General features: G+C 44.2%; 1 long non-coding RNA gene across 1 annotated transcript in view; it reads left to right on the top strand.

Annotated features, from left to right (window-relative positions):
• Nucleotides 1–13,970, top strand: part of LOC113607992 (uncharacterized) — a 665,100-nt gene that overhangs the window by 560,936 nt on the left and 90,194 nt on the right. Inside the window, exon 6 of the long non-coding RNA XR_003428175.1 lies at nucleotides 5,799–6,022. This is a non-coding gene — a long non-coding RNA (uncharacterized LOC113607992). The remainder of the gene's footprint in view (nucleotides 1–5,798; nucleotides 6,023–13,970) is intronic.

Below are 13,970 nucleotides of genomic sequence, written 5' to 3'. Positions count from 1 at the left end.
TTTTTTCCCCAAATAGGTTCATGATGCATTTCCCACCTCCCACCCCTAAAAATAATAAATTAAAAAGGACACATGTGAACACACTGCTTGTAGGTACCCAGGTTGACTGTGGTTATATTCCTTTCTGATTCACTTCCGCAACTTTGTGGCTTTCTCTTCTATGCCAGAACACGTTGGAATGCAGAAGGTGACGATGAGTGATTTTAGGGATAACTTGCAGTCCTCTCTGATTTTATTTTCCGAGAATTGTCACTCACGTACTTGGGTGCTAATATTATTAATGGTGGAAAATTATTCACAAGATTGAGAAAAGATTGAGAAAAGATTGAAACGTGCTGCTATGACTTAAGAGCCACAGCTCCCAGAGCTGACCTTGCCAGCTGTTCCAGGAGCAGAGATTATTATTGTCTAGACATGGGGGACACAGTGAGACACTTTTGCCCATTCCCAACAGGAGCTACAACATAAAATAATGACATTCTGGGTGTTAAAAATAAAATCGTAATGGGTCAGAGCAGATAGAAGTAAAATTCTGAGAGTCTCTGTGTCCTGGGAAAGAAAAGTGAGAGGAAGCCTAGAGAGATATAGTTAAAGAGACTGAAGAGGACGTGCCGGGGTACGTAGCATTTCCACAGACAAAAAGGGAAAGATCTCACACACATACACACACGCACACACACACACACACACAATTACACAGGAAGGAGAAAAGTGGAAAGTTGGCAGAACAAAGAAGGGTATGGAGAATGGCTGCCCTTGAGGAATCTAGAAATTTCTTCAGATCACCAGTCATTGCAGTCTTTCAAAGAGTGAACTCCTACAGTTCTTCTCAATATACATCTCACTCTAAGAAGACATTTCTGGAAAAGACTATTTAAAACTTCAGTTATTAAGACAATTTCTCCATTTTTTTGTTGTTGTTGTTACAGATTCTATTTTAACAGTTGATCTTTCACCTGTAAGATCTACATTATGATTGCTTCTGGGAGCTTTTTAGAGGTTTCAAATTTAACAAAATGAATCATTATAATATAATGAAGTAGTAAATAAGGCTTTGAAAATGTAAATCAATGCTAATTTTAGTTTGTACTAACATTCAAAAAGATTTTCTCTTAACCTCCAACAACTACCTTTGCTATTTAATCAGGAGATTGTGGGGTGCTCCCTGGCCTGTCCTTAACCTCTTAAATCTTTTAGGAGCCCATTGTCCTTATCTACCCGAAGGCCAGTCCAAGCTTGGGTTAATACTAGGTAGAAAAAAAAAGAGAGGCTTTAGCACTTACCATCACCTGGTGGAGCAAGGCCAAGCTTGAAGAATCCTGACAAATGAAACCAACAAAAGGGGCTGGTGCCAGCTCAGTGGGCCAGGGGAATTTTTTTACATATAATTAGAGTCTGTCACCTTTTATCTTGGGTCAGTGGACATATTCACCCCATTGGCAGCCCATTTAATCATTCACTCTATTCACTTGAATGTTTGAGAATTCTTTGGTGGGGACAAGCTCAAATAATTCATTTAAATAAAAGAAATGAGAGGGGAAATGGTTTTAAAACTCTTCGGACAATGTATTTAAAACTCATAATCTGTTGATACTGTAAAACAAAGAATGTCGTTCACCATCTGGTTCTACAAAGATTAAGTCATCAGCCCTGCAGTCACTGACTGCAGTACACCCTGCAAGGAATTCAGGATGAAGGACGGGATGAGACACTCTGTGCTTTGGGAAAACAGGCGAAACAGGCCCTTAGTTAGATATGTTTCAGGAGAAAATTCTATGTTTAATTTTTTGAGGAATTTCCATACTGTTCTCTGTAGTGGCTGCATCCATTTACATTCCTGCCAACAGCATACGAGGGTTCTCTTTTCTCCACATCCTCGCCAACACTCGTTATTTGTTCTTTTCCATGAACGCTTTTGATATAATAATAGTTCTCCTTCTGATTTTCTCCCTGTTCCACACATCCAACAAACTAGTACTGTACCACGGAAGAGCTTCTTTCCTTCCTAGCCTACAATGGCTTCACGTTTATGCTCAGACCAAGCACAGAAGCAGGAATGGACTAAGGAGCAAGCACTGAAGGACCCTGTGCCACTGATACCCTGTGAGACTCTGGGAAGTTTGCCTCATCACCTCGAATCTCCATTGCTCCGCCAGTAAGATGCCAGGTTTGGAGTAGGTGGTTTCCAAAAATATGTCCCCACTAAAATATCGCCATTAGTATCCTGCCAACTCCACTGAATCCTTCATTAATTTCACATTCCTCATCCATTCAAACTATGTCCCCACCCCACACCTATAGACAAGTTACCTTCTACTTCTGTCAGGCTTCCCGAGCTATACCACTAGGCTCAGTTCCACACTTAATCTTGGCTCATCCCACTTTTTTCTCCACGTGATGAACCCTGCCTCCTTATCAGTCCAAATTCTGCACTTCCTTCAAGGCCCAACTCAAATCCAACTTCTAGGAAACTTCCTCTATCTATGATGGCATGACCTTTATCCAAGTCCCTGTAGCAAAGTGCCACACTGTCTTCCCAAGGCAGATACTCCTAGGGAGGAAGGCCTCTGCAGGGAGATAACAATGAACCTCCAAGGTTCTAAACTTTTAAAAGCATGTGTCCAAGGTAAACATTAAAAACCAATCCTTGTTTATGTTTTGCTTTAACGTTGCATGTCTAAATGGTAGGCAGAAATTTTTATCCTCTTGATAATTACTTATGGAAGAATTTTCCTTTGCAAGAGTAGTGTATATATTGCCAGAGATAAAGGAAATACTTTGAATGGATGAAATGCCAGAGAATATGCTCAAGGAACAATAGGTGGATTACTTACATGCCCAGTCAGGAGGGTATTTCCTATTAACCCTAGGACTTTCATTTTGTTGAGCACTAAAATGAGTGGGGTATTCCACTGTAACAGGATACCGAATGAGTCTTTTCTTGTTGTCAAAGTTTTTGACACAGTCCCAAGCTGAGAACAGTAGAGGAAAGGTAGCCTCCCGTTCCAAGGAGAGATGTTAAACACACACAGGACTTAATCAAAATCAGGCACACTGAACCTGGGATTCCTAACCTCACTACATACCTGCAGCCTATTGAAGAGACATATGGAAGGAGGCATATATGAACACAGAAGCTGGGCCTCCTCCCCAAGTACAGAGTTACAAGAATATCATCCTGTTCGGGGGAAAAAAAAAAAGGATTCAGATTGTAATTAGATTGTCTCTGATAAGCTATAGGCCAAATAGGATAGGATAGTATTTAAGAACATGTAGGCCCTTGGAATTATATGGCCTGGGTTCAAATTATGGCTCTGCCATTTACTAACAGGGAACCCCAGGGAATTCATCTCATCTTTAAGAGCCTATTTCCTCATCCTTAAAAATGCAGATCATAACAGTACCTACTTCACAAGGTTTTGTGAGGATTAAAAGAAGTAGAACTGAAATTGTGCTTAGTACAGAGCCTGTCCCTTAGTAATGAACGTGAGCTCTTACGACGTGCCAGACATTCAACCAGCCAGCAGGAGAAACTCAGCTCAGAAAGACTTTCTTCTCCATCTCGACCACAAATATTTATCCTTTATCTGAAAAATCCATTTCCTGTTTCAGATGAGATTTTGCTTCCCAAGAAAACAGCTACACATCTCAAGTACACATCTGGCTCATAGTGGCCAACAGAGAGACACAGCAGAAAGCCGGCAAAAATGATGAGAAACCCGTTTTGCACGGTTTCCCTAAAATTGTGCAGCTGGTGGGGGCCCTCGAGTGGGAGAATCATCCCCTCTGTTAAACTGTTTCCTGATTCTGTCCACAAGCAGAGTCATCTTTCCATTTCTTCCTAATTGCGTGTGAGGGTAAAAAATTTAGGAGACATAGGGAGTTGTGGAAAGAGTCGCAAAATAAAAACTCTGAGTCCGGAACCACTGGCTCAAACAACTTTATTCTTAGGAAGGCGGTTGCCCTGTATAGACAAAAAGGAATCTGCTGTTGATGACGACATCACTGAGTTGAGTGCCTGTTCTGTTAACCATCAAGGGACACTGAGCCATGCGCATTATATTTTTCCATGTTACCAATAACTCACATTTTGCCTGGGTTAGAGCACATTCCTCTTGGTGCCGGGAATACACAGGCTCTCTCTCCTCTAACTTGGCTGGTCTTGCCACAGATGACTCCTGTGACCTTGGATGTCTTACAGCCATGCTCAAACCAACTGAGCTAATTGGCTTAGACACTCTTAGTGATGATGCAGAGACCCCCACCTCTGGGATCACAACACCCTATGTCTAAAATGGCCTGTGGGAAATTTACAGGGTCATGGTCATGTTATTTACATGCAAATAGGAAAGGAAAATCCATTCCAGCAGGCCACATTCTAACTACAAATACCAGAAGAAGTTATAAATACACAAGAGGAAAGCCAAACACCCTGTTAGCATTTTCTCAGAATGCCTAGGGAAGTGAGCCAACTGCTTTAGTGGTTACAAAGGGCTTGGGCAAAATCCTATGGCCCTTGGCATCAGATGGTTTTCTTATGCTAATTTTGTAGATAGCAACTTTTGCGCAACATTTTCAGGGTTAAACCAAGGAAAGCATAAAATATATGTATTTTTAGAGCTCCATTTATATTGCAGTCATTTCTCCGTGCTTCTCTTAGGGTAGCAGGAAGCCCCAGATTGGCCTCTAGCCTTCCTCAAAATTTTCTCTGACCTGTTTCTTAACAACTGGAAGCTACCAGTAAACACTCAACTCACTACTTCGTCCTAGTTCAAGTTCAGTGTGAAGTTCAGATCTGATGTCTTCAGAGCAGGTTTCCAAGTCAGTCCATTGTCATCTTTCATGCCCAGCTAAAAGTTAATTTTTTTTAATTTTAAAGATTTCATTTAGCTTGCAGATTTGAACAGTTCATTAGCCCCAGTAGGAAAGGAATGAAAGCTTTATCTCGGGATAATTCGCCTGGGTTCTCTAGGAAAACCACCTGCAGTGCAGGATGTGCGGGAAAAGTTGACCCACAGCGCCATCTCCTGGTCCGTCTTATGCATTACACTGAGAGTGAGAGGCGTCAGGGAACAGCTGAGCACTTCTAAGAGAGACTTTCCGGACATGAAAGTACATCGAGCCAACAGTGGTGTCGATGAACAATCCCCAAAATATGGAAGTGTGAGCATGGCCTTCTCAGAAATCCCCAGGACATTGATTGGTGCAAGTATTAAAAATAACCAATGTGGTGTACACTCAGATACGCTAAAAGCGGGCAAGAACATACAAGTGTTCAAAAGGAAAATGAAAAAAGCCTCTGTAACAATGTGAGAAAACTTCCAGGAAGATACTAACAGGATGATAAAAGTAGAGTATCAGTTATGATCACAAGCATATAAAATGAAAGGAATGAGGAAAAGTGGGATGTATAAAGATGGCAACAAATGATTGATTGATTGTTCTAGTGTCACTTAATATTATGTGTTGTATGCGCAACCCCACTTTGTGATGGTGTATCATACTCACAGGAGACGTTCTCCCATATGGAAAAAAACCAAGTGCAGCCAACTCACACATGGTGACCACTATCAACCTTGCCCAACAAACCATTCTTTTTCTCTCCTAAATCAGCTGTAGATCATGTGTGTAAGGACCCCTGAAACTGGAATCATGGGGGAGCATTAATCCAGTATCACTAATCACCAGGAATTTAACATGCCAATCACACAGTCCCTACAACAGTCACCTCCAAACCTGGCTTATACAGAAAACCTCAGAGAGCTTTTTAAAAATAAATTTCTCATCCTTATTCTCAGATCTACTGCAACAGAAACTCTCGGTCTGGAACTCAAGAAATTGCAGGTTCAAAATGCTGCCCAGGTGATTCTAAAAGTAACCAGCTCACAAGTTCACAATTGTGACCCCTGGAGGGTCACAGCTGTATCTGATTGAGAAAGGAACACAGACTCGATAAAAATCCCTGCCTTGTCAGTCCTGCGCTGCTTTCAAGAGACGTAGCTTCAGCTCCAGATCGTCAAAGGTAAGCGCGCTTTACTACAAAAGTTTGCTAATATTTAACTGAGCTTCTTTGGGGCAGACTGTTTTCAAATGAAGAAATAGCGCAACTTGTATATAATCTATGACTGCTTTCTTCCCAAATCTTTTCTCTATGAACTGTGAAAGTTAAGATCATTTTAATATTCACCAAAATCTAAGTCCAGGAAGAAAAATGTCTTGGATGTTGGGGAGTGGGGTGCACAGTTACCCAAGAAGGAAACCCTTCTGGTCCAAGAACTGTCTGGGTGACTGTGGAACATTAGCTGTGGCAATGAGCTAGTGGCGCAAGGCTGGCGGTTGGAAGGTTCATTAAATGCGCTTGGGGCAAATATGGAGCGAATTAATAAATGCCAGAACTAAGATGGGCATTGAAAGGAGGCATGTTTTCTTCAAAGTGGCCCATGAATCCCACTTCCAAGAAAAGGCCACCCTGTATCCCCTCATCAGAATTCGCCTGTCACACCTCTTGAGTTTATCCCACTCTCACATCCCTCATCAGAGCCCACATATCACAGTACTGGAGTAGATCGGGCGGTGTGTGTTCTAATTCCCCATCTGACAGATTCCAGTCTGCCCAGAGGACAGACCTGCATTCTCATCTTTTCATACCCTGATGCACCTAGAATAGTACTTTGCCCACAATGGAAACTCGTAAATAGTGACCGATTTGGTTAAGGAGCAGGGGGTGTCGTCACCGTCTGCGATGAGAACGAGCACTTTGTTTAAAATAGAAACTGCAATTCCTAAGGATAGAGATCACAAAAGAGAATAGACAGCCTCAACAGGGATGTCAAGTGCACTCAAAGAATCCTTTTGGCCCTGACCTCTTTGTTGTGACCGAGGGAGGAATGTGAGCCCAGAATGGTCTCCGCAGAAATACCTTCTCAAGTGGGCAGGAAGCAGAGCAGGAATTATGGGACTTGAAGAAACCTCTAGATTTCCCACCATATCCTGGAAATCTCACAACTAACCCTTCTGACAGTGAACAAGGAAAGGCTGTTTGTAGATGCAGGGGGGTGTGGGGGGGCGCTCTGTGAGTTTCCCAGGGAGCAGAGTGGGATAGACTTTAAAACAGGTACTGAAGGGCTTCCCTGGTGGTGCAGTGGTTGAGAGTCCGCCTGCCGATGCAGGGGACACGGGTTCGTGCCCTGGTCCGGGAGGATCCCACATGCCGCGGAGCGGCTGGGCCCGTGAGCCATGTCCGCTGAGCTTGCGCGTCCAGAGCCTGTGCTCCGCAGCAGGAGAGGCCACAGCAGTGAGAGGCCCACGTACCGCACAACAAACAAACAAACAAACAACAAAAAAAAAACCAGGTACTGAAGATCATGGCCTCCTGAAAGCTAAAGTGTTTTGACAGTCAGAGAAGCTCAGGGAGGGGGGTCTGTTGAATGATCTACTAAAACCTTCTCCAGTTCTGCTCTTGTTCACGCTGGTGGGGGAGGACAAGGGGAGGAGGAAGTCTACTACAAACAGGAAGCACAGAAGGGGCCGAACAGAAAGAAGCTTTATAACCAGAAATATCATTGTTGTTTTTCCCATCAGTGAAAACATTTGAGTAGCTTACGTGTGTACCAGTAGTCAGTTTCACAGAACACTATTTGCATTTTATTCCATTTCTCTCCAGAGTCTCTGCTAAGCTATGAGACGTTGACTTTAGTCCCGTTAATCAATCTACAAGCACGTGCTCTAAGTCATTAGTCTCAGAATGAGCTCATTTATTATAAACTCATACTATAGGTATGCCCCTCCCCACATCAAGCACACCTGATGTATATAAACATATGGATTTACACTAGCCATAAATTAGGGAGAGGTAGCCCTGTTTATAAAATAATTATTCACTGTAAAAGAGGATTTATCACGGCTCCTTTCAAATTGTGAGTTTATGATACAATTTGAAAGCAGCTTTTGGTGATTAAGAGCACATGCTCCAGAGTCTGACAGCTGGCTTCAACGTGAGCTCTGCTCATTTCTCGCTGTGTGACTTTGGGCAAGTGAGACAACGTCTCTTAGCTTCAGTATCTTCATTTGAAAAAAAAAAAAAAAGATATGATACAGTTCTTGGCACTGTGCCCGGCCCTCCTCTGCTGTAGAAAGTGTGGCACAGCACTGTCAGGGCCAGGGTTGGGGGGGCACCTGGACTAGGTAGAAAATTTGACACTAAAGAGAAATTTATTTTCTCCAGAAAGAACACAACATATGTACGTCTTTTGGAAAAGCAAATAGATGTTATCCCTTTGGGAGCTGCAGGAAGAAATCACAAGTGCTATTATTTAGATACATACCTTTCCATTTTATCTCAACCTTACTTTCTCTGACATCAAATCGATGACAAGATCTTCCCATTCCCACCCAACTCAGAATCAATCCTACCCAGCTCAAAGGAGAAGGAAGTTTCCACAGCAGGGAAACCATAGCAGTCACATTTCTAATTAGTTGCTGAGTTTCTTCCCATCCGGAATGAAGAACGATAGATGGTGGGTCAATAGATGATAGAGTTGGTTGACAGCTGGGTGAGGAATTGCTCCTCAAACAATCAATGCTGAATGATAATTGCATCTAATTTCTGTGCATAGAAAAGTCATGCTTTCTGATCTTACACTTGTTAGCAGTAAACTTATGGTTGAAAAAACAACGATCATAAAAAATATTCTTTTCATTGAAATGAGGCCAGTTTAAAGCTAACTGTAAAGATGAATTTAGCAAAAACTCAAAGCAAATGAAATGCTGGTTCAGAAAATATTCTTACGTTTTGATTTTGTCTGGGCCTAATAGGGTTTAAAAATAATGATCCAAATAACACGAAGTGTTTTCTTATATATAATTGTGGGTAGAGTTCAAAATAAATAACTACACAGGTTTTCTGAATACTCTAGTAGTTGTTACAGGTGCAGGGTCAATTTCCTGATTGGAAATGTTGATATTTTGTTCACCATGGGGTTTTTTTGGCATTAATTTTGATTTGTTTAAAAAACATTTCATTAAAATCTTTTTCTTGATTACTGAGGGTTTTGGGGACCCCTTAAATTTTGTGTCCAGGGTAATTAAATGCCTTACTTGTCTCACCCTTGTCCTGGCCCTGTTGGGGAAATGTGAGCCACATCCTTAATGAGAGGAGCTGCGGTCACATGGCAAAGGGCAAGGATATCAGGAAAGATGAAGAATCAGAGCTAGTAATGCAATCAAACGCCACAGTTAGTTTTGCCCATTTTTGTACTTTATTAATGGGAATTGTACAGTGTGTATTCTGGCTTCTTTGTTAATGTTTGTGAAATGCATCCGTAGGGTTATGTGTACTTGTAAATCATTCATTCTTGTCGCTAAATGGAATTCCGTATTGCAAAGACATCACCATGTTGATGGGCATTTGAATAGTCACAGTCTAGAGCTATTATGAATAGTGCTCCTTTGAATGATGTAGTATAAATTTCTATTAAATATCTATGCATTTTTGTTTGGGCACATACCTGGGAATGGAATTGCTGGATCAGAAGGTGCGTGTATGTTCATTTTTAGTAGATACTGCTAGTTTTCTAATGATTCCTTAATTTAGCTTTATTAAGTCTTTATCTGGTAATATAAGGCTTGCAGTTTGTTCTTCTTTTTCAAGATAGTCTTGGCTATCCTCGGCCCCTTGCATTTCTAAATGAAATTTAGAAGTAGCTCGTCCATTTGCACCAAAAACAAAAAAACAAAAAAAATACCTGATAGGATTTTTATTGGGTTTGTTTTAAATCTATAAACTATGAGTGGAGAGAATTGACATCTTTACAACATGCTTCCACGCCGTCTTAAATTTCTAAATTTCTCAGTGTCTCATACTTTTGTCTACTTTGAAAAAAAATAGGTAGCCAATAAATACATAAAATAGGCAGTCAACAAATGCACTGTTGGCACAAGGCTTTAGGCTGAATTATATTTTTCAGCCACACTACTCATCCCACCAACACCTGAACTCGCCCTTCTCTTCCACCCCTCTGGGCCTTGCATGTGCCCTTCCTTCAGTCGGGTGGAATCGCTTCCTGCCTCTATCCCTCCTACCTGACAAAATCGAATATTCGTTGATGACTCAACTCAAATTCCACTGCTCTGTAGAGTTAGTAGATCTTCCTTGTGGTCTCCCAGTGCATTCTCCTTCACCTGGTTTTAAGTCACCACAGTGTATTGTGATGAGCTGCTTCAGTGCCCACTAAACTTCTGGGTGGTGACCACAGCCACCCCAGCACTTGGTAGATGTGTACTGGGTTACTGGGGGGAAAAAAAAAGTTATTCCTTTTGCTGTTGTTGAGTTGGTTGGTTTGGGTGGCTTGTTGGCTGGTTTGCTTGTTTTGTCTTTGTGGGACTTCATTTGGGCTTAAGTTTAGTCAAAGAAAAAATGTATCTTAGTTTGGCCCGCTGGTCAAAACCTGTCAATCTGATTTTTGTTTCACGAATCATTTTGATTTGAAAATATTCATATACACTCAGCCTCTTTCCGATAAGGCTTTGAAACAGTTACATTGCTTGGTCTGATTCACTCCACAGCTTCTAGGTTAGTTTAAAAGAAAACTATTAACTACATTTTTTTCAGATACCAGTCACAGGAGAGCTCATGGCAAGGCAGTCACACCTCCAGTGACCACTAGGTGGCAGCTTCACTCTCAACGTGACCAGCGTGACAGGGTCTTGCACTGTCCAAGTAGTCTGGGGGTGCAGGATGAACCATGGGATGAAACTTGCTTAACTAGGCCTGTTGGTGGAAAAATAAAGGCCAAAAATCATCCCTGAAGAAAATGGAGTCACGGGGAATACAGCATGTGGAAAATGGAAAGGAATGCCATTAGATATTGTTTCACTGAAAGGTTAGCAAAAACTAAATTGACCACATCCAAAAATTAGTGAGAAAGATGTACAATCCCAGAGACAGGTAAGACAGTGTTGGAAGGCAAAGGAGTCTCTTGTTGGCCCTCCCCTGATGGAGCCCAGTCCCTTGGGGTGAGGGAGGGGAGATAGGGTAAGGGTACTCACTGGTAGGACTGAGCCCCTGGTAATGTTCGTAAATTCTCCTGTTTAGAGCCTTTAGACATCACTGGATGGGACTCTGTCCAACTGTTTTTGGTTGAGTCTGTTGTCAGCCCTGAGATTATGTGCAGCCCACGCCAAAACTTTGCTCTGTGTTTGAGGAGTGGGGGCAGAGGACACGTATCAATCACCTGTTCGGTACAGGCAACTTCGTGGATTTTATTTCCTGTAATCCTTACAACTGTATATGAATCCGGTAATCGTTACCCCATTTTACAGATAAGAAAGCTGAATTTCAGAGCAAGTATATATCTCATCCAAAACCACAGAGTGAGAGGTTGGGGATTGAAACCCAGCACTCTGACTGTTACCATAAGCCCAGGCTGATTCCCAAGAAATCCCACCTTCCTCTCCTGGGAGTGATGAGAGCATCTCCCTCCTCAGATTGCTGTGGGATGAAGGGAGATGGTGCTCACAGAGAGCCTAGCACCATGTCTGGGGCACAGTCAGCACCAGTAAACGGAGGTCGCCAGAGGCGCAAGGTCCTTCCTCATCAAGGCCCTCCAAGCTGGAAGCTGCAGCCATTTTCCCTGGACCCCAGAAAAGACAGCGGCCTGGAGACAGACCTCACTATTTTGCCCGTGTTGATCTCACCTAAAAGTGACGTTCTCACCACCCAAAGAGGAACCTCTCGGAGGTCCTGCTGGAGGGGAACTGGGCCAGGGGGCAGTGACTGACCTGGAATAACTGCCCTCGGTTGTCTGTAACCCAAGACTGGCCGGTTCCCCTCTTCTGGGTAACCGCAAAAGGAACCTTGAGGGGCTCTGTTTGGTCTTTGTAGTTCTGACTCTAAGTTTGATAAGAGTCTTTACAGGCCCAAAGTGTAAATCAGAGCCAGGGCTTGTCTCCACAGAAACCTAAGGAGGCTCCTAGAACAGCAAGTCCAGGCATTTAACGGGTCCATCCCCACAGGCCACCATGGACCTGAGGAAACGGACTGAATAATGAGCTCAGAGGAGACTGAAGGCTGAAAGTCTCAACCATCTTCTATCAGGACTGGACTTCTTTTATACCACAAATTCCTTCTGGCCTAGAATAGGGAAACTGAGGCGCATAGGAAGCAAGGCCTTGAGACCTTAGATGGGCCTGAGGAGACAGAGGCCATGAGCAGCTGCCCTGCTGACGTTAAGACACCACAAAGAACCTGAGAAATCAAATTACTCATTCTTTCTCTTTCTCTGCTCCCAACCCCACAAAGACTGCTCAAAAGGAAGACACTCGAGGCTAGACCAAACTGCTAGATTCAGGGCTTCCCTGGTGGCGCAGTGGTTGAGAGTCCGCCTGCCGATGCAGGGGACACGGGTTCGTGCCCCGGTCCGGGAAGATCCCACATGCCGCGGAGCGGCTGGGCCCGTGAGCCATGGCCGCTGAGCCTGCGCGTCCGGAGCCTGTGCTCCGCAATGGCAGAGGCCGCAACAGTGAGAGGCCCGCGTACCTCAAAAAAAAAAAAAAAAAAAAAAAAAACCTGCTAGATTCAGAGGGCGCTGCCCCAGCTGTGAGTCAATAACCACTGGGGATCACAGGCTATGTGAACAGGAACAGCTTCTCTACTTTTCTCCCTGCCGGAGTGTGAGCTGGACAAGAGGCTAAGGAGGAGAGGGAGAGAAAGGTTTGAAAGAAGAGCTAATAGGAAGGGGCCTGTAGCTTCTCCCCTGCCACTCTCATCACCACCACCACCACCAGCAGCCCTCAGGCCCTGTCCCAAGTGGGGTGGGGGGAAGGGAGGAAATAAGCAGGACTCCACACAAAGCATCTAAGAGGAGAGATCGTACGTTTCCCCCCACCACCACCCCAGCTAGAATTCCCTAAGCAGCAGCCACAAGAGACACATCTGCCGCTGGGTCATGAGGAGGGAGAAGGTGGGGAGAGGGCAAGGTGTGGTCAGGTGGGAGGTCATTTCCGGGCTTCCCTGGGGTGAAGTGTGGTGGAGGAGAGCCGTGAGTTTGCTCGGACACAGCGTGATCTGGAGGCCTTAGCTACAAACTGAGACAACTCGCCAGCCCCGGGAGGACCCTTGAAGGAAAGAACAGGCGCATGGGGGCTGTGTGAGGGCCGTCAGCCTGGAGTAAGGGGCCAGGGGCTGCCTCTGTGAAGCAGCAGAGAGTACGAGAAGCAGTAGGAGGTCCTATGTGCTTCCTGAAAAGGCCAGCCTCTAGCAACATCTCTCCCAGGGGCCAGGCGGGTGGCGATGCCAGCAACAATACCAGCAGAGAAGTAAACTCAGATGTGCCAAGAAAGGTACAGGACCAGAAGGAAGGATGCCCTCCCTACCGCCGGCACATGGCCAGCCATGCAAAGGGGCTTCTCTAACACTGGCTGCTCCCAAGGAAATTGGGGTGCCAAAGGCAAGAAAATTATATTCATTTATAAAACACATTCCACTCTGTAGCCATTCGTATGAGTTTTCTGTTGCTGCTATAACAAATTACCATAACATAAAGAGCTTAAAGCACAAACATATTATGTCATAGTTCTGTGGGCCGGAAGTCCTACGAGGCTCCCGGGGCTAAAATCGAGGCATCAGCAGGGCTGTCCCTTTGTGGAGGCTCTAAGGGAGAGTCCATTTCTTTACTTATTCGGGTGTTGGCAGTTCCATGGGGTTGTGGGACTGAGGTCCCCGTTTCCTTGCTGGCTGTCAGCTGGGGTCACCCTTAGCTCCTAGAGGGCTCTCTGTTCATTCACGTGGCCCCAGACATCTCAGAACCAATGGGGCATCAAGTCCCTCTCACATTACCCTCTCCTTGACCTTCTTCCACACTCGCAATTCTCTCTCTGGGCATACCCAGGAAAGGTTGTCTGCGTTTAAGGACTCCTGTGATTAGAATGGGCCCACTCGATCGTCCAGGATAATCTCTCCATCTCAAGGTCCA

Source organism: Aethalodelphis obliquidens, unplaced genomic scaffold (assembly GCF_003676395.1).
Source record: "Aethalodelphis obliquidens isolate GAN/ISIS:26980383/991018 unplaced genomic scaffold, ASM367639v1 scaffold51, whole genome shotgun sequence".
Taxonomy (NCBI): Eukaryota; Metazoa; Chordata; class Mammalia; order Artiodactyla; family Delphinidae; genus Aethalodelphis; species Aethalodelphis obliquidens.
The sequence above is the reverse complement of the archived record's forward strand: the minus strand, read 5'-3'. Positions and strand labels throughout refer to the sequence as shown.